Genomic DNA, 19,881 nt, shown 5'->3' with positions numbered 1-19,881 from the left:
GTCATGGTAACAAAATGGTTATGAAAACGTTTGTTGTTGTTGTTTTTGTTGTTGTTGTTTGCCTTCTACCTACCACTGGTGGAGCTAAAGTAAAGATGAAAAATTTTAGGAAAAATTGCTTGAACGGCTCAGGCTAAATCCAAAGAAGGTCTGCTGGCATTGAGTTTGGAACATGGATGGAGTTTTGGTGCCTATACCTTATGTTTTAACTATGATAACTTCAGATACTGCTTAACTCTGCAAATACCTACCTTCAATGGGTGCTTCAACTCTTAACATAAAAAAAAATCCTATTTAAGTACTCTTAAAATTCTATATCTGCACATGATTACTAGCACTTCAGTGTTTGTACGTCAGAGAAGTACGACTTCTACCCCACATCAAAGGTCAATGGAGATCCAGTCACAAAGCATTTCTTCTCTTCATCCTTCCCTCCTTTTCCCTGTTGGGCTGGATGATAATGCCTGCTGCTTTTTTTTTCTCTCAAAGTAACAGTGATGATGGTGATGATCCCGTGTTTTCACACAAGAGCTTGGCAGTTGTAGCAGTCTTCCCAGGATATACATCAAATGCGACAAACTAAGTGACAGTCTTAAACATGGTTAAAATTCCATTAGAGCCTTCTCCATCCTAACCAAGAGGAGTGCTGTCCTTGCTTTCATTTAATACTTCCAAGGTAATGGGGAGATGGACATAATTCCCTTCTGAAGGGCTTGAAGTTCACATTTCCCACCTCCCTAGAAAGTGTTATAATAATCAGAGGAGAGACTGGGCTTGGACACTTCTCTTCCTGTAGGTCTTCCAGCAGGGAAGGGAAAGAAATTGGATTCACTATGTCAGAGGGATGACGAGCAGCCATGGCTATGATGTGTGCTGGCTGGAGTACTCACCTACCCACAGCCTTGGGTTCCTTGCCGTGCCTCAGGATTCATTCTGTGTTTTGCACTAAGCAGCTATTGCCTGAAGTACCCAAACAGCCCTGAGATCAGCATGTGGAGCCCAGGATGTCCCTTACCACCTGAGCGCAAACTTAACAGAGTTACCTACTTCTGTTCTGGTCTCTCTCGTTTCTAACTGTTTCCTAAAGTCGTCTTTCCAAGAAGGGAGCTTGGGAGTGACCCCAAATCTCTTGCCTACCAGCCCAAGTACTCTAAGCAGCTGTGGCTTTATGGGGGGTGGAGGGTTAGGAGAGGGCAACAGCAGGGCTTTGCTGCATGTCACGCTTTTGGCCAGTTGCACCTGCTAAGATATCACACACTCATGAATTACGTGATATGACAGTGGCCATGCAACTGCACTACATATTTCTCTCTGCACTTAAGTCAGAGCTGAGTCTGTCCCTTCCTCCTGGCAGGTCTGAACTTCCTCAGGGTCCTGGTTTCTGCTCCATGGGGCTGAAAATTTGGTATTGCAAAGCCTGGTCCTGCAGTGACAGAGTTCCTCTTTTGGACCTAGCAAGCATAGCATGGGAGCAAAGCCTAATTATATTTTGGTACCATTTAGCCTTCTATCTTTTAGGTGACACTGCCAGTTATTACTGGGCACTTCATTATGGTGGTGATATTTTGTTACGGGAACTCCCATCCTCTGCCCACTGAACTGAGACCACAGGTGTCACATCGCAAAGGCAAGCGAGCAGTTCCTCTGCAGCGAAGAGCTTTGGATGGCTCTTGTGCACAGACAGCTTTAAAAACAGGGAAGGGTCTGACAGACCCCATTACTGGTCAGAGCCAGTACAGAGCCACCAATTCCTGCAGCATGGCCGGCACACAGATATGAAAGTAAATGTGACGCAGTGCACAGTCTCCTCAGGGAAAGGACTTTGGGAACTTCCCGTACAGACATGGGCTGCGTCTGCTCCTGGTGCATACCGCAGGGGAAATGGAAGATGAGAAACACCAAGGGTGGGAATTAAGACCGTGTTTTCATTTCCTCTTTCTTGTTTGTTACTTGGTCCTTCTCTAGTAAAAGAAAAAAAAAAATACAACAACAAAATACCCAGCTGCACCTGGGTTTTTACATAAATGTTCTCTTGCACTTAAACTCGTTCACCTCCTGGCAACACTGAAACTCCAGAAAATACAGCGTGCTCTCTCTTTAAGAAAGACTGCTCCCTGCCCAGCTGTTGACTTGCCTGAAGGTGAGACCTCTGCTTAAATTCATGGCTCCAGCTGTCAAAAGCAAAGAAAAGCAGCTTTTCCTTGGCGGCTCTCTGCTTTGGGTAGAATTTGACATCTTCCTCAGTCAGCAGAATTTAATCAGCATCAAGTGCCCACAGCCGCTCAGCTCCATCACCGCTGGGCTGGGGCTGGGGAGCCAGACCTGCAGAGGAGGAGAGGGGGAGAGTCCGCAGTGCAGCAGGCACAAACAGACACGGGCACAATCACCCACTTCTAGAGGAAACCCAAAGCTTGTCACCGTCCAGGGAAAGCCTCATTATACCCTTTGACTGAAGAACTGCTGTTATCAGGCAGTAACCTTACCCGACTCAGGCTCTGCTATGTCCTCCTGAGTAGCTGAGAGCAGGTGAATGGAGCGAGTTATTGACAGCTGACAATGATACTGATTTCCAAAAGAAAACCAGTGAAATGGGCTCAGGGATATGGTTTCCCAGACTGAAGCGAACAAGTAAAGCCAAGGGAGTGACTCCTGAGATGGCCATGCCCTGTTTGCCTTCCTTGTAGGGAGGAGAGTGCCTTTGGTTATGGTCACACAGACATCAACAAAATAAATGATCCAGATCATGCAGCAAAACTCTTAAAGCGAGTGCCTAACCTTTAAAGTCCAGCATTTGATGCATTCCTGAACCTCACACGGTCCAGTCAGACCAGCACATGCAGACGTAGGTATGTGCAGGCTTGTGTATGGACCCACCACAGCAGGAGAGCACTCGCTTTTCTCCAGTCCTGCCGCCTCCTTCCTGCAGCTGAGCCCCAAGATCCCACAAAAACACACCAGGGACTGACTAGGGTAATGTCCCAGCCAGGGGGGTTGGTGTGGCAGGTCCCCTTGAGGTTCCAGCCCTGCAGTGGGTGCTGGCACGGTGCTGGCGCTGCCCTTCTGGTGCAGGGGGGACCAGCCTGGCTGCCCCGAGACCCTTGTTTTGGGGGGCTCGATCAGTGCATGATGGCTGCTGTTCTGCTGTTACAACAGAGTGTGCATGGGGTGTTTTCTCAAGGAGAATTTATATCAGTGCTTACCCATTTAAAACAACCTATTCACAGTAAATACTATCTGCCCGTGTGTTTTCAACATACAACTCCAGACCTTCCTATACATTTAGTTCATTTCTAGCACCTGCAGCTGTTACCCATTTCCTGACAATATCATCGTGCCCATTGAGGAGAGGAAGGACATGTTGGGTTGTTGATTTTTTAAAAAATGTTTACCTCTTCCACCTGTTTGATATTAGCCTGCATAATGGCAGAGGGTTCCCGCAAAGGAGGCTGCTGGGAGCAAACAGGAAACGAAGCAATGCCAGAGGTGAGGGAGGCAGTGGGGCTGGGGAGAGTGTTTGGGGGGTAGTAACTGGTGAACATCCACTTGCTTCTAGGCAGAGGGGTGATGCAGCTCTCCCCAGATCCAAGATGGGTGTCAGGGGGACACTAAAGCACCAAATGCCCCCAGCTAGAAAAGAAGAGGGGTGGGAAAGAAAGAGATGGATAAGGGGGGAGACGCTGTGGAGCAGGAGTGCAGGTAAAGGCTTGCTGGGCAGGGCTGGGGGAGAGCTCGCAGGTGCATTGCAGCCCAGGAGCTTGACAGTGATCAATGTAGAGCTCAGGCTGTGAACTGTGCACTCTCACAGCCTGTAGCCATGGATGTGGTGGGGTTCCTCCCCACCCCGGCTCTGTTCCTTTGTATTTGGGGAATGAACTTCATAAAACCTGCATTCATGGTTTCTGCTCAGCCACATGACAAACTTCTACTGAACTGTGTCCTGGAGGGGTGATGCAGCCACAATAACAAGATCCCTCCTGCTCCAGTCATTAAAAACATGGCATTTCTCATTTCACAGTGCTGGGGGAGGGGACCGAGAGCAGCGGAGGAACAAATCCCACTGGGGGTACTGTTACAATATGAAAGAGACCATTAACCCCCTGCATTTACCTACACAACTTATCAACAGATGTCCTACCAAAAGACATACTTCTAATCTTATCCTAGTATTGCTCATCTTTCTCAACATTTACTTTCAAAAAAGCTGTTACTGACAAGCGAAATTACAGTCTCGCTTCCCTCCTTGAACCTCTTCATTTAAAACTTCACAGTGCTAAAAGGTACAATGCCGATCTTGTACAGTGTCTGGAGTCTCCTCAAATGATATCCCCATTATACGAACAGCTAACTGAAGACATCTGTCTGATGCAATTATCTGGACATTGCACATTTGTTTTATAAGTATTATTTTCTGTATTACTCGAGGATAATGTAACTAATTATGTTTTTATGAGAGTGATGTTATTTTTGAAGGTGGTTTTCCACTGTCAACCGAGTCCTGTAAGTAGTCAAATATTTTGTCAAATTTCTAGCAAAATTTTGCTATTGATTAATTAAGTACATATATATGTATAATTATTTTAATAATTCTTCTCAGCCATCTGTAACTAGGGGAAGTGAAAAGCACCCTGTGCAGATCCTTTGCTTTCATTCACTGTAAGAGATTTTCATGGCAGGAGGTGAACACTGTGACAAGCTTTACATCCATAGGATTACCTGCTGTACAGCGCTCTGCTTGTAGGAAACGGGCCAACTAATAACGTTGGATTAAAGAATAGATGGAAATGACTGAAACATATTTTCTTTTGGAGTCAGGAATATTTTGCTAGAAGTTCTAAAATTTTCATTAAATTTTGTGACAGCAGCTCACACTATTTTATAAAGTACAAGGGAAAACCCTTTCAGCAAATGTCTGCAGGAAGCTTTTATCTACCAGCTCCATTTTATCTGTTTTCTAAAAAAAGGCCCTATAGACTGTGACACGGCCAAGTTGCTGTGGCTTACTAAAATACCAGTCTTGGCTGAACCCTGGTAATTGTACAAACACGTGCTTTTAGCTGGGGCAAACACAAGATAAATGACATTAACTTTTCTCTCGGGTATAAACTAACATGTTTCACCCCACAGCAGCAGATGGGATTGCAGGTCAGGCAGCGCAGCTCAGCTGATGTGCAGGAACTTGCTAAGCTGAGCTGAGACTGGAGCTGCCTCCCAGCTTGGTGTGAAGTCCTGGTCCTTCCCAACCAGGACAACAAAGGTCCTTTCCTCGTGCCTGACCTGGTGAGCACAGAGGGAAAGCGTACTATTAGTGTTACTTAATTTGCATTACTGCGATACTTAGGAGCTCCGGTTTGGATTAGGACTCTGTTGTGCTAGGCGCTGTATAAACACACATGAAAGTGTGACACTGTCCTCGAGCTGCCTGCCTTAGGCAAACACACACGGGAGTCGGGTACAGTTTCACACAGAGGCTGGGCTTTGTCTTCCTTGGTGCCTTGTGCTCTGCCAAGCATGTTGTCGGCTCTTGCAAATCTCCATATTTAACTGCCCACACCTCAGCCTGTTCTTTGCTGAATTGGTAATTTGGCAAGTTCCCGTGTTTGTGTAGTGTGCAGTAGGTTACACAGAAGGATACTTGACGCCAAGCTGGGACAGACCATGTGAGTCTATTTTAAGGGCAGCTACAAAAAGTCCCCATGTACTGCAGATCCGAGTGGAGAGAGCTTAAACAGGCTGAGTGTGGAAAACAAGCGCCCAGCACTTGGCAGCTCTGGGGTCGGGAGACGACGGAGCCGAGCCGGCACGGGCAATGCCACCGGGTGGCTGGGGCTGCTGCAGGCCTGGCCCATGGCTGCAGGCCTTGCTGTCCCATGGGAAGCACCTCCCCATCAGCTGAGACAGGCTGTTAGTAAAACAAGATTGTATACCTCAGAGGCAGGGACTAAAGCAGGACCAGCAAGAAGCATTTAGTTTAGTCTGTGATAAATGTTTGTTTGTTTTCCCTGTAGGCTGTTAATCAGACTTCTGGCTTTAGCAGAAGAAATCTCACCTTGTTTCCTAAAACTTGCTCAATAAAGATGAGTCATAAGCAATGTGTGTGTTTTGAAGCAGCAATCCTTCCTTTGCCCTGTGTAGAAACGGTAGGATGACTCCTGAAAAGGAACTGGCTAACAACCTTCTGGATAACACCCCCTGTGCAGTGGCTGGTAGCGATAGTCTCATAGTGGTGTGCATCCAAATGGTGCTTGGGACTTCTCTTTTTCTAAAAGTAAGTAAAGAGCTGTCTATGCAGTAATCTTCTGATTTCCCCTCTTCCTCTCAACACTAAAGATCTGACTACACTACTCATTCAAAACTTATTGAGAAAAGCTACATTGCTTTTTATAGATAGCCAGTCAGCCCAGTTGTGTTCAAGACCACCTCTGCAGGGTGCTGTTGCGGACAGAGGTCACCAGTATGGCTACAGCATCATATGTGGTGTGCTGCTTGCAGCTACAGCGTCTTGTGGGTTGAACAAGTGATGTGGGCGGATTGAGTCAGGGAAAGTGTTTACATATCAAAGGATGTAAGAATTCTCAAAACCGGCATAAACCTAATAAACAAGTCTCATCAGGTGTTGTTCAAGGCAGTTTGGTTTTGTTCGGAAGTAAGAACACAATTCAGTCAAGGTGTTGTGGTCTGACTGATAAACCAGCTCTGGCCAGGATGGAGCACAAAGCCTACTCCATTTAGCTAACTTCACAGCAGTAGTGAAGTGTCTTGCCTTTGTTTCAATGTATTGCACTCTGGCTCACTTGTGATCAGTCACTCCCTATTAAAAATACACATTTTTACTCTTGTAGACAAAATGCATAAACATTTGACCTCTGGAAATATGATATACCGCTAAAGACAGCCCTCGAAAAACCTGGAGTATGTACGTGCGTTATAAATTCCCCCAATCTCACAGGACCAGCATAGTAGAAAAAAAGATAATCAGTTGTGTCTCTTGGTCTCCCTCTCCATCCTGCTCCCCCACCTCCCTTGCGCTCCCCCTCGCTTTGCTGTGAGATGTGCCAGCACTTGTCTTGGCAAAAGCCAGTCTTGGATCTTAAAACTGACGGAAACTCCAGTGTGTTCGTGACTAGCTCAGCCTTTACTGGGCCTCCTCTCCTCCTGTCCCAGCCTGCACTGCGAGACGAGCATGTGGTGGTGGTGGTGGTGGTGGTGGTGGTGGTGGTGTGCTCTGGGGAGACGCAAGAGAGGGGCATCCACGCCCAGCACCTTGTGGCTGCCTTGCAAGCATGTAGTTCATGTTCTCATAAATCAGGGCCCTGCAATGGAAAGGCTGTGTTAATATATGTGCACAGAAAACCGCCCATTAGGAGCTGTACAGCAGCTTGTTTTCCAAAGATGCTACCAACCAACAGCTGGGCAATAAAGCACTAATTCTCCTTCAGCCTCACACAGCCTGGTCTGAATTTCAACCAGGGACCAAGATATGACAGGTTTCAGTTCTCATCCCCAGTACCACACAGTGTCTTGTCCTGATCATTAAAACTTAAAATCACCTCATGAGTAAACTGAGTCTGTCTGGGCTTTCCACATCATAAAACGTTGTTAATAATTTTTGAAGATCCATCTTAAGCTTGCTCTCTATTTTTCCCTTGTTTAATTTAATGGAAATTTTTTATATAAGCTTGTTCTCCTCATCATTATTTTATACCATCTCGTTATTGTGTTAAGGTCATGCTTTAGTTTAAATAATTACTTTTCTCTCCCTTTTGTTTTCTCCTCTGACATATTTAAAGGCCCTTGTCCCTGCTCATCCGTGCTTTTTGTTTTGTTGTTATATAAATCAGTTTATTTTATAGTCTTCTAAGACAGTCTCTTCACTTCCCTGATCATCAGTTGTTCTTGTCTTTTTTGTAAATATGGGTGACAAGTGCTGTATACATTGTTCTTGATGATGTTTTGATACTGCCTTACACAATGGCAGTAATGCTTTTCTAATCAGCTGAAGCATCTTGTCTAATACATCCTGTGACTACGTTTACCTCTTCCGTGGCTCTGTGTCATGTTGGTGGCTCAGTTACCCTGTAATGGATGACTACAATTTGCTCTTTCTTCACCACTGTTTCTTCCAAATACTGCGGCCCTGTCTTTACAGCAATTCCTGCTGCCTAGGTGCTTGACCTTATGCGCTGTGAATTTCTGAAGTAATCAGATTTTCTTCTGGTATTCTACTCATCCTCTCTGTTGATGAGACATCTCATCTTCAGTAAATTTTATTAGCACATTATTATTATTATGCCTCCATCAGCCCTGCTTTAGACAAATTATAGTAAAAGCTCCTTAACTTTCATCTTATGCTGTTTCTGGTGGGAACCTCATTCTTTAAGTTATGACATGAAACTTCTGCTGCAACTCCTTTTCATCAATGGCAGAAGGAATGCTGGCACCTTTGCCTGTCTGTTTCTGCTGGACGCTTTTCTCCAGCACAAGAGAGGTGAAATGAAAGGCAACTTCTCAGCTGCACAGCGGAGAACAGCAGCGTGCTGTGATGTGATCACCCTTGAGCAGAGCTGAGGGCAAGATCCCCAGATGCACTTGGCAAAGCAGCCGACATACCTTTGGAGGGGGACAGAAAAGGATTTCTGCTGCTTGTATATTCTTCTCAAATGTGCTTTGGGATCCATTCTGGAGGCACGTTTTACTGGGATTCAGCAATATCTAGCTGTGCCCTTTACTCCAAGCAGAAAAGAGACTAGAAAAAACAAACCGGTCTCAAGTTTGTGCAGCTATTCATTGTCTTCAGTCTGGTCAGCTCCATGGGGGAAGTCTCAAGGCTTTGAGCGCAGCGTTTCCAAACACTGAGAACAAACCCTAAGCATTTGTAAAAACCGCAGAGCGTACAGTTAATACACCCAGATGTGCTGTCAGCCCCACAGCACTGGATCGGTGTGGATGGAGTGTGTAAATCTTGGAAAGGTTAAAGCTGAGAGACCAGCGATACACATAAAGACTCATGTTCCTTCCAGGAGGAGGAGGGGGGTGAGGTGTTATCATTCTCCATTAATCACTTACATCTCCAACCTGCCTAAATCCTCTGAAAAGAACCAGCAAAGAAAACACCAGCTGCTGTAGCTCCTGCTTTTTCCTGTGTACCCTCCAGTTTCCCTCCCTCCTCCCTGCCTTCCCCAGACTGTGTTTATTTTTACTGCTCGTGAATCAGCCAGGAACTTGCTCCCTGCAACAGGATCAGCTGAGAACAAGCTGCAGATTGAATGTTCCCTGAAATCCCAGGTTTGTTTTGTAGCTTACAACCTGTAGCAAAACAGTGGAGAAAAGGAGAGAAAGTGACACATATCTTCTTTCTTACCCAGGGAGATGGCACTTTCATTCTGCAGAGACTGGGACTTCCCCAACCTGCTCTTTGAATGCATGGCAGCTTTCACTAGAGGTTTTGAGCACACTTAGCTAAAAACTGTGAGCATTTTGGGAAGGCAGACCAACACACCACACCACAAGCAGCACAGTGGCCACCCCACCACCCGCGGCTGCTCCTTCTCACATTGCTATGATGGAAGAGCTGCCCTGTCATGAATAGCAAAGGACAAAAGGATTTACCTTCCAAGCTTGATCATACCGTGGCTAGCCCAGCTCTGGCACTAGGTCCCTTCCAACCGAAACTATTCTATGATTCCATGATTGGTGTGACAGCTTGCACTGGGACAGGGGTACACGAGCCCTCCTGTTAGCGAAGTCACTGCAGGGGGTAGAGAAGAATGGCGACTGGTGACAGAGAAGTGACTGATGGGGAGGAAAGAGATGAGAGAGAGAGGGGAACAAGAGGGAAAAAATAGAAAGCAAAAAGGAATTAGAAACACACCCCCAAAAAGTGTACGTGGGAAAACAGAAAAAGAAAAGGCAAAGTCATTCTTGGGAGAACAAGCTTCTTCCTCAGCAGGGTTGTCTCTCTGGTCCCTCTCTGAACCTGCGCTGTCTGGCCAGAGCACCCACGAGCACCAGACCTGTCCCAGGACACATTCTCCTGCCACACTGCAGTCCCAGTGCCCAGGAGGGTCACACTATTGATGCCCAAGCAGTGAGAATCTGGGGAACCAGGTCTGGAGTCCCGTCCTCCATAGAACAGGGAAAGCCTTATTATACAGAGCCACGTAAATACTAGCTTTCTTCAGACTCTTGTGTTCAAACAATCCAAAGGCCAGCCTGACAGGGGCCATCTCATAAATCATGTCATCCAATTTAAATCCAGCACTTCGATCTGTACACCTTTGAAAGGCATGAAGTGCCACCCTTGTCACCAAGTCGAATGGAAAAGCACACGTGCCTTGGTGAGTGGGGAGTGTCCCCCGGGCAGCGCTCGGGCACAGCACGCACCGGGAGGCCGGCTTGACACTTCGGCACTGGCCTGGTGCAGAACTGCTAATCTCTTTCAGATTGAAGAAGCTGTTTGCTGCCAAGACCTCTCTGCCAAAAGATAACTTTATAATACTGATAATCAGGCGCCCTGTGATGATAAAATGCCTGTTCCTTGCCTCTGTATGAAGAGTTTCGTGCTGACAAGCTGCTTATTATGGCAAACCATTTGTGTTATGGAAAAAGCAGAACCTTTTACTGAAAAGTAGCAAAAAAAAATTTTATCTTAGCCTAGAAGTGGAGAAAGTGCAATTAATTAATTTGTTTCTGAGTCTCTAGACATAATAGATTTTATAGCAGAGCTATACGTTGTAATTACAGGATAGAGCAAGCCTACACTGTAGCTTGTAGTTGAGTGTGTAATGAGGAGTGAAAGATTGATGTTCAGTGTGGTCAGATGACTCATACACTGGTAACAACCCAACTGGTCGAGCAAGAGTAACAGGGACCCAAGACAGCATTTGATGTCTTGCTGAACAATGCTGTTGTTTCCTACGTCGATTCTTTTCCTCTAACCTGGTAATTAACTTGTCCTAACAGCACTGAGTGCAACACAACATTGAAGACACCGCTGCTCCACGTGTAGCTGGTGTCATGCCACTGCTCATCCCTGTGCTCTCTGTCCTCCCTTAAGAGCACTACGGGACTTTTCCAGACTACACACAGTAGCCATGGATATATAAGCAGATATATGACAGACAAGAGATGCCTTCTGAGAAGCTTGCGCTAATGATACTCTTCAGTTTTGTCATGGAAAAGAAAGAAAAGATGAAGGTGAGACAATATCACATCTTGGCTGCAAAATGATGTCAGGCAAGCCTTTAGTGTAGATTAAGCCTGTTTCACCCTGGGATTTGTGGGAGGGTTTTTTTTTGGTCCTGAACATATCCTTTTTGTGATGTTCTTCCTAAAGACCTAGAGCACTCTTCCTCCAGTGGAGTGCAATGGAGCTATAGCCCTCCTGCTGTGTTCAGATGATAAAACACCACTGGGCCATTATAAGAATTAAGCGTGACAGATACCCTACATTACTATGTTTTGCTGACTGAGGTCTATGCAAAACTTCACTGTGTGCTTGACAGTTTAAGTCCTGGAAATTTTCCTGCTTTTTATTGGCACTATAACCCAATCACAACTTACCTGAAAACAACAACAACAACATCAAAACCCAAAACCAACAGGTGGGATTGTTAAGCTAATTTTCCCTTAAAAAACAAAACAAAGCATGCAAACAAAAAAACCCAAAACCAAAGCAACCAACCAAACACAACCACCACCAATGGAAAATATTTAACAAAAAAATAATTTGGTGTGGAGGTTTCTGGCACACTTGACTGCTGTATTTTCAAGCAATGCCACTCCTGAACTTTAAAAGCTGTAGGACTCAACTGTCACAGGTTTTTAAGGCTACAGGTAATAACAAAGGAATTGCATTTATAATACCTGCATTGATTCTGAGAATTTCCTTGGCAAGGTTGCACTTAAGGCTCCATGAGCTTGATTGGCAGTGGCTGGTTTACCTGCTACTGCAAGCAGGGATGACTCACCTGGGATTTCTATAGCCTGAGCACTAACAAAGAGCCTGTGACTTTCAGTCTGCCTGGGGCTCCTGTCTGCTGCTGTGTGTGAGTTTGAGGACAAAATGTATTCAGAAACAGAGAGGGGGAGGCAGAAATAAAGGGACAGGGATAGCAACAGTCTCAGGTTACAGTTTGGGTACCTGTGTTTCCTGTTTCTGAGTGACTCCAGCCGCAGTTACAATGCTTAGTCTAATCTGCTTTGCAGAGCTACCCCCTGCAGCCCATAATTGCAGAAGATGCATTTGAAAAACAAGGCCAGTGAGGTAGGATTTGGATACAGATGGGGATCACGAGAGCCAAAGTCCAGCACCGTGGCAAGAGATGTTGGCTAAGTGTGTAGGCAGCAGGAGGAGAGCAGGAGAGTAAGAGCGCTCTGCGAGCAGATAAGAGTGGATTAAGGATTTGGCAGTGAGCGAACCATTAGAGAAGGACGTTGTTCAGAAAAGCAGAGTGAGGAATCTCTGCCAGTGCTGTTCCTGCCCTATTGAACTGACCATGGCTGGAAATGGTTATCTCAAGATAGTGCTGAAAACCATTTACTAGGGCAGACAAGATGTTTTAGGTGTTGTAAGAAGGCATGAGTGACTCTTGCTGACACTGATGCTCCACAAGTACTACACATGGGTCTCATTTTCTCTGTCAGGGGAGGCAGGAATTAAAATACAAACTAGTAATATTCAGCTGCTATTTCAGACCTGCTGCCAAGGTGTCCAGGCCACTTATATGGCAGAGATGCCTTTGAGTCATCATTACTTCAGCTCCAAGTGTCTCTTCCTCCTCTCCTCTGCTGCTGTCCGCCAGCCACAGTGCGTGTGCGAGGTGGGGGGTGGCCGGGGCAGAGCTGGGGGGCAGGTGGACAGCTTGTGTAGAAAACAGCTTTGCTGTGCTCAGATCCTGCATTTTTTCCTTTCCCCCTATTGTTAAGTGGCATTGAGCACCAGCAAAACAGGAAACGGTGTCCTGCAGCCGCTGTGGCCGTGGAGCCGGGGCAGCTGCTGGCTGTGTGCAGCGGCCTCCCCGCGCCATTCCTAGAAAGTGTCTGGACATTTGGAGGAGCCTTAGGGAAGAGCAAGAAATACCAGTAAAGCTTGCATAAGCAGGTACACGTGGCAGCTCTTACAAGAAGGTAGTCACACTGGAAATATCCAGTGGTAGTGGTCAAAACCATCTGTTTCCAAAATTAGAGCTTGTGGAAATGAGAGCCATGATGGCTGAGCCAACCCCTGTCACCTCACTCGTCTGGTAACTAACTTCATTGTCTCTTTGTTGTGCCGTGCAGCTCCTGTATCAGACATCCTCAATCAGGCTGTGAAGAAACTATTGTTTTACAGGCACCGTAGCTTGTGTTGTGATCCTTAAATCTCAGAAGTCCAGCCAGGTCTCGCCTCGCTGGGCGGCCTCAGCAGAGGCAGGAAACAGTGCTGGTGAGGTGGTGGGTGACCCTTTTCTTCCTGAGAAAGCAACAGCACACGGTATCAAGAGAACAGACACTGCTTGGTTGCGTTTCTCTCCTTCTGAAGAGACTGCAAATGGAGGATAGCAAAGACCTTGTGGCTCCTTTTCTAATTACACATCCCCTGGTGTTCTCTGATGTCAAGGACAATGTGGTCCTCCCTGGTGACATTCTGCTGACCTAGAATTCCTACTAACCTTTTTTTTTTTTTTTTTTTCCCCCCAAACATAGTGTGATATTCTTCATTCTGTCTCTTGAATACTTACACATAAAAAAAAAAAAACAAACCTGTAACCTCACTGGGAATGTCTGGTGGAAATTTTTCACAACCGCATTTCTGTGTTTCTGAAAGTAGGACACATCAACGTGAAAGAAATGATGCTCAACCCAGTCTCTGTCACCTCATTACTCTTGAGCTACAACTTAATTACCTCCCTGATGCTTTGCACAGTTCTTAACCAGACATTCTGTGTCTCCTTAGAAATCTGCCATACAAAATGAAGTGATGACTATATACCCTTTTGCTTCTGGAGAGATGAGCTGTGAGGTTTGGTGAGTATCATCTCTGGAGCACCCAGAATGTGCATTATATTGTATGAGCCTGATCCTGTACCACTGGAGTTCACAGATGACTTACAAAGAGACTCACCGAAACCACGCTGAGAGCTCATATCACAAAACTTGTTTAAAGATAATAGCAAAGTTTTAACCTCAATGAATTTGTGGTTTGTAGTTTACAGCTCCAAAGACAGAGTTATGTTAACAGTTCCCAAATTCTGACCTCCTGTGTACCACAATGGCTGTATTGATGCCAGTGGGATTGTAAGGAAGAAGAATTTGATGGTCTGTTTTGAGAAAGTCTTTGGGCCTCTTGTGTGAAAGTTCATACCCTAGACATGTCTGAATGCCTTGTAAAATTTCTGGTTCAAACACAGACTGAGGCCTGCCGTTTGAATAGAGCTGTAACCCTCAAAAACTGTGAGGTGCACACTGAAAATTAATTTCACACCCCTAAAATGTAAAACACCTTGATTTTAAGAGTTACAAATAATATGAGGTATAGCTACCCAGATATTATAATTCTAGCCACGCAGAAGATAAACTGGGAGTTCAACCACAGTATATGTATATCTCAGTGTTGTAAAGATACAAGCACATTCTGATACATTTTTGTTTCTATACGAGTGTCTCATTTATCTGGACTCAAACCTGATGCTATTGTTAAGTCACTTCTAAAGGCTGATTCTGCCATGTGGTGCAGCACTGTCAGCCACACAGTCTCCAGTGCATATATCTGTGTACAGTACGGTGTTTCCTCCCAGCAGCAGCAGCCAGCAGTCGCTGACTGAGAAGCGGGGAGGCTGCAGAGGAGAGCAGCTGAGGGGATGGATGGGGTGGGACGGCTCAGCTGTGTCACCTTGCAGGTGCGCTCCTTCAGAACAGGCTGTTCTTACACTTCCCTTTGCTCTGCTTGCAATGGAAAGTCATCAGGATAAATGTATCTTCAAAGCACAGCATGGATGACCATACTGCATCTTTTTTTTTTAATCTGACCACTTTACTGCAGTGTTTTGTGTTGGTTTTGCCATGTCCTTCAAAAGTAAACACATCTGGTGACGTGTTACTTCTCCCCAGGCCCTTCCTTATACCCAGGGAGTTAACTGAATTACCTCTTTAATTTCACAGTTCCCAGGGGTGTATTCTGCACTACAGCATTTCTCATGGATTCATAATGCACGTGTCATCAGAGGGATGCACTCTCTCTGCTGCATCATCCCCAGGGTGAGCTGTGCCACAGGGTTTCCCCAGGGAGCACAGATGACACCATCAGTTCTGCATCTGGGGTGCCCTTCTTTTGGCCTATTTTTTCCCCCCATTTCTTTTGTGAGACGGGGGCTTGTCACAAAACCATTTTGATCATGTATGAGACACTTAAAAATACTGTAAATACACATCCCTTATCTTCCCTGACAGAGCAGGTTTCTACAACCTGGCTGATATTTTAAAACTATGAAACCTTTTTCCAACAAGCAATCTTTTTGTGTCTAACTCCAGATAGGCTCTGGTTTGAACTACAATAGTAATGTGGTGCATTAGAATTTTAAGAAACATATCTCTATTTCCTGGTCTCCCTCACAAAGTATAAATCACCATTAACATTGCTATTACACAACAAAAGTCAGTGCCTGTTGAACTCAAGGTTACACTCAACCTAGCTTTGAAAATAATTTTGTGGATGTAAAACATAATACTAAATAAAACAGGAGGAATTCACGAAGATGAACAGAAATGTTTAGGAAAGAGCTCAGGGTGCATGAACTGGTCCCTAAGACATGAGAGAACACCTCTTGTTTCTTGTGGAGAGCTTTTCTTTGCAAGTTGGCGTTCTCACCAGAGGCTCAGCAGTTTTCTGGTGGCACATCCTGGTCTCATCCTGTTTAGTTTTCTGTCTGAATCTGTAAAGGATTCCGAATCTCTCCCTTTTTCATGGTTACTGAATGACCAGGCAAAGAAAACTGGTTCATGCCTCTATACCTCTCATTCAGTAGCTCTCTCATAATCATCCCCTGGCATGTCCTTTATTTCTTTTCACAAGGACCACCTGTAAAGCAGGTTAAGACTCCATCCTGGGACTGACATTCACCTGTAGGCATATAACCTGCTAACTGCTTTTTTGGACATCTACCTAGCACCAGAAAAAAAAGAATAAACACTTCACTGCTCTTGTTAAAACTTTTCTTCTTCACTTCCCTGGCACAGAGCTTGGCGTTGTTTTGGTAGCTGTTCCAGGCTCCATAGTCTTTCTGCTCTACCAGCTGCTGTTAAATGTTGGGTTTTCCTTTGCCCGTTCATCTCAGATCAGGTGAGGCCAGTGAGGTGTGCATCTCTATGTACGTGAGGTGTGCACCTCTGGTGTGACACTGCTCGTGACAGACTTGTAACGGGGGGAGGCTGTAACTGGGGTTTTGCTGTAACACTGTCTCTTTTTCCTGTGCATAGCTGTATTTTGACATGGTATGCTTGAACTTACAGATCAAAGAGAATTACCAGAATGATCCACTTGTGAATTGTGGGCCATTATCTGTTATTAACTCATCTGGAGCACTGTGGTGAGCAAGCTGTAATTTACAGAATGTTATTACATTTCTGCTCGCTGTGGTGTGCAGCAGCTGAATGTGTGTGTCTGATAGTCCCTAACGAGAAGTAAGGTTTTCTAGCTAATTCAAAGAGATCTTTGCCAACCTCTACTAAGGTTGAATAAGAATTTAATTTACTTGTAATAATTTTGTTTTGCTGCTTCCTCCCCTCCCACCACATTTAGGAAAGCAGAACGTTTCAACTTCTCCCTTTCTCTTCAGTACACGCTTGCTTCCAGGAAAACTTGGAAGCACAGCAACAACCTCCTCCAGTCCTCTGCCAGATTTCCTTCAGGATTTAATGATTCAGGTGGCTTCATTTGCTAAATTTTTGCCAAAAAAAAGTAGTTCTCTACTGACACCATATAATAAGGTTGAGCAAACAGGAGGGCTGGTAGGAGACTTATTTTTATTGCCTGGCTCTAGTCACATGACAGATCAGGTTACAAAATACTAATACCCCTGCCAGCTCTCATGATCCACCAATTCCTCTTACTACTGTTTTAATCCAACCTGTCTTCCCCCCCCCCGCTTTTTTTTTCTTTCCTGAGGGCAGGGTGTCAGGGGGAAGGCATTAGACTGGGGCAGGAGATAGAGTGAAAAGCAAGTATATCATGATTGGGAGTATCCCTTTAGCTCCTTCAGTGTTTGTTCAGCACTTTTTCACCAGCTGAATAGCTTATTCCCTCTGAGTGTTGGCAGCCTTTGGCAAAAGTAAAGCAATGTCAGCATTCCCCTGTTCCATCTATTTTTTGGAAAAGAATCGTTAAAAAGATTCCATTTTCACCTTGTTTGCAAGTTGCAATAAAGGCTTCTCCCCCAATTAAATTGTGATGCTTTGGCTTGAAAAACAACTTCAAGATCAGGAAGATAAGCTAACACACACGCACACAAACCAAAACCAAAACGCAACCAAAACCAACAAAAATCACACACACATGCACACACAAATCTTCTTTCTTTCTTATGGAAAGAAATTCAGCTCATTCTGTGGAGCCACTTCTTTCATTAGCAGTGAGACAAATATATTTTCAGAAAAATTGCTGATAAAACAATAGATTTTAAAAATGTAAACTTTATGCAACTATCTGGAGTTCTTCTTAAAGGTTTCCCCTTTGTCCCTTTTTCCAGCAGGCAGCACTACCAGAAGCTTTGGTGTTACTCAGCAACAGAAGTAGCTACTAATGCTGGGTTGAGATTTTTGTGCGAATGGGGCAAAAGAACTCCATGGTGCTCATCCCACAGGCACTGATGCTTTTTGTTGCATAAAAAGTACAGAAAACAACTACATATCTTTCTTTACCTTTATGAAAGAAGAGCTGCAGCACAAGGAAGAGATCAGTCCAAGGCAACACAAGACTCTTCTGGTGAATTCAAGGGCCAGAATTCAGGTGAGAGTTGCAGTGCCCGTGTTTCGGCAACAAGACCACCCATCTTCTCTGGCAAGCATGAGTGGAAATGCATTTTTTCTGCCTTCCAGTGTCCGTAACCACAGTAGTTTCAAGGGGGAGTATGTTGCAATTGTTTTAGTTTTTCCATTTCTGCTCTTCTTTCACTAGTTGCCTATAAAATCTGCAACATTATTGCATTGTCCTCATGCAAAGCTCTTTTGAAAATACAACCCTACTCTAGATTTCTGACAAAACAACCTCTAGTAATTAGGAGTTTGTTCTGACTGCTCCTGCAACCAGGCAAAGGCTCCTTGCATCCACCTGTCCTCACTTGTTGTGCACACTGACTGGAAGCCTTTAGGGGCAGGGACCATCCCTTTCTGCAACTGTACAAGGCTTTGGCCTGTCAGTACTTCCGACCACAGCACTGATGGTATCCCCTTAGAGTGCCAGTTTTCAGAAGACTTATATAACATATATTCCTCACTTCAGTTTTTGCATGATTTTTAGTGCTATGAGAAACACCAAAATTTACTTTTGTGAAGTCTTTCCTCCTCAACTGCAGAGAGTAAACATCAGGAGGACAATACAGTGAGGGAAAGGCAGTGTTGGATCTCTACACTTCCTTTGACTCCAACATAATGAATTTAATTTAATAAACCGATAGATTTTGATAAACCATGGCCGTGTTGTGATGACCTGCTTCTTGGGGATTTGTTTCCTTGTTCTTTAGGCAGTTTCACTTCTGTCTGTGCAATCACAGCACCCTCTACTGCCTCTGGACGAACCTGCAAAAGGAGAGCAAATGATTGTAAACGCTAAATAGGACTTTTGGAGTGACTAGACGTTTTCATTACAAAGCGTTGTTTTGTATATGAAACAACACCCCCACCATGAGAATGATAATATGATAACACAGGAAGGTATTTCAGTTCTGTGTAGAATGCTGTCCTGAGCTCCTATATTAACAGTTGAAATTCCCCAGGGCCTAAGGCACCTATCAGTGCAGTTTTTCCCTTTTACCTGTATGGCATTATCTGCCACTTTTGTTAGGTCCGTAGAGGAAATAAGAAATATTTTCTAGTGAGAAACATGGAAAGGCACTAGATTAAATGCTATTTCTATGTGTTCCCAGATCAATAAACCTGGGCCTGACAGAAAACTCCCCCTTTCCAGGACCTGCCCCTCAGCAGCTCCAAGTACTCTGGGTGTGAAGTCCCTGCCTGCCCCCCCAGATGCTGGTTTGTTGTACCAATCTAGGTGTTTTCTTCAGTTTGAAATCACACCCTCTATGCTCCGAGCCTTCAGCCAGTCACACTTGTCATGACTCTTTGCAAGGGCCATTTTGGCCCTCCACTGGCAACAGTGGCCAGCAGCAGCGGTTTTCAGGCATGTGGGTTTGCGAGCTGCCCCTGGTGCCTGGGGACACTGAGGCACAGGGGGCCTGAACACCCAGTCCACGGTACGGTGAGCCAAGAGCTGGCTTGCAACCTCCCACGCTTGTGAGGAGCGCGGCGCCCAGGCCCGTGTCCCGCTCCCCAGCAGCCCGAGCCCCAACACCAGCGCCCGCGGCCGGTCCCTCAGCCCGAGTCCCGGCCCGCGGACCCGTGGGCCCGCAGGGATGCGGCCGCCCCGGGCCTGGCGCGGTGCCGCTGCTGCCGGCCGCGTGCGCGCCCGTTGTTTGCTCGGGTAAGCCCCGCGCTGCGGCCGTTACCGGACAGCAGGGTGCGCAGCGGGGTGGAGCACGTAACGGCGGTAGCGGGAGGGCTGGCCTTTCCCGCCGGCCTGATCCGTGTCTCGGGTCACGGACAGGCTGCGGCCGCCCGCACAGCGCCGCTGGGGCCCCGGGGCGCAGTCCCGCGGCGGGGCGGGGCGGGGCGGGGCGGGGCGGGGCGGAGCCG

The 19,881-nt window shown here is 45.8% G+C and overlaps 1 long non-coding RNA gene across 3 annotated transcripts; it reads right to left on the bottom strand.

Moving 5' to 3' along the window:
• Positions 1-4,371: 4,371 nt before the first annotated feature.
• On the bottom strand, positions 4,372-19,876 carry LOC110358637 (uncharacterized). 3 transcript variants are annotated; one of them, XR_010472952.1, is made up of 4 exons: positions 19,695-19,876; positions 17,893-18,768; positions 9,607-9,789; positions 6,534-7,310 (listed from the first exon to the last, which is right to left on the bottom strand). It is a non-coding gene; the product is annotated as an uncharacterized LOC110358637 (long non-coding RNA). The 3 variants fall into 3 exon arrangements; XR_010472953.1 differs by lacking the exon at positions 9,607-9,789 and having other exon boundaries at positions 4,372-7,310; XR_010472951.1 differs by lacking the exons at positions 6,534-7,310; positions 9,607-9,789 and having other exon boundaries at positions 16,982-18,768.
• Positions 19,877-19,881: the final 5 nt, after the last annotated feature.

The sequence above is a fragment of the Columba livia genome, chromosome 5 (genome assembly GCF_036013475.1).
Source record: "Columba livia isolate bColLiv1 breed racing homer chromosome 5, bColLiv1.pat.W.v2, whole genome shotgun sequence".
NCBI classification, from domain to species: domain Eukaryota; kingdom Metazoa; phylum Chordata; class Aves; order Columbiformes; family Columbidae; genus Columba; species Columba livia.
This window is presented reverse-complemented; position numbering and strand designations above follow the sequence as displayed.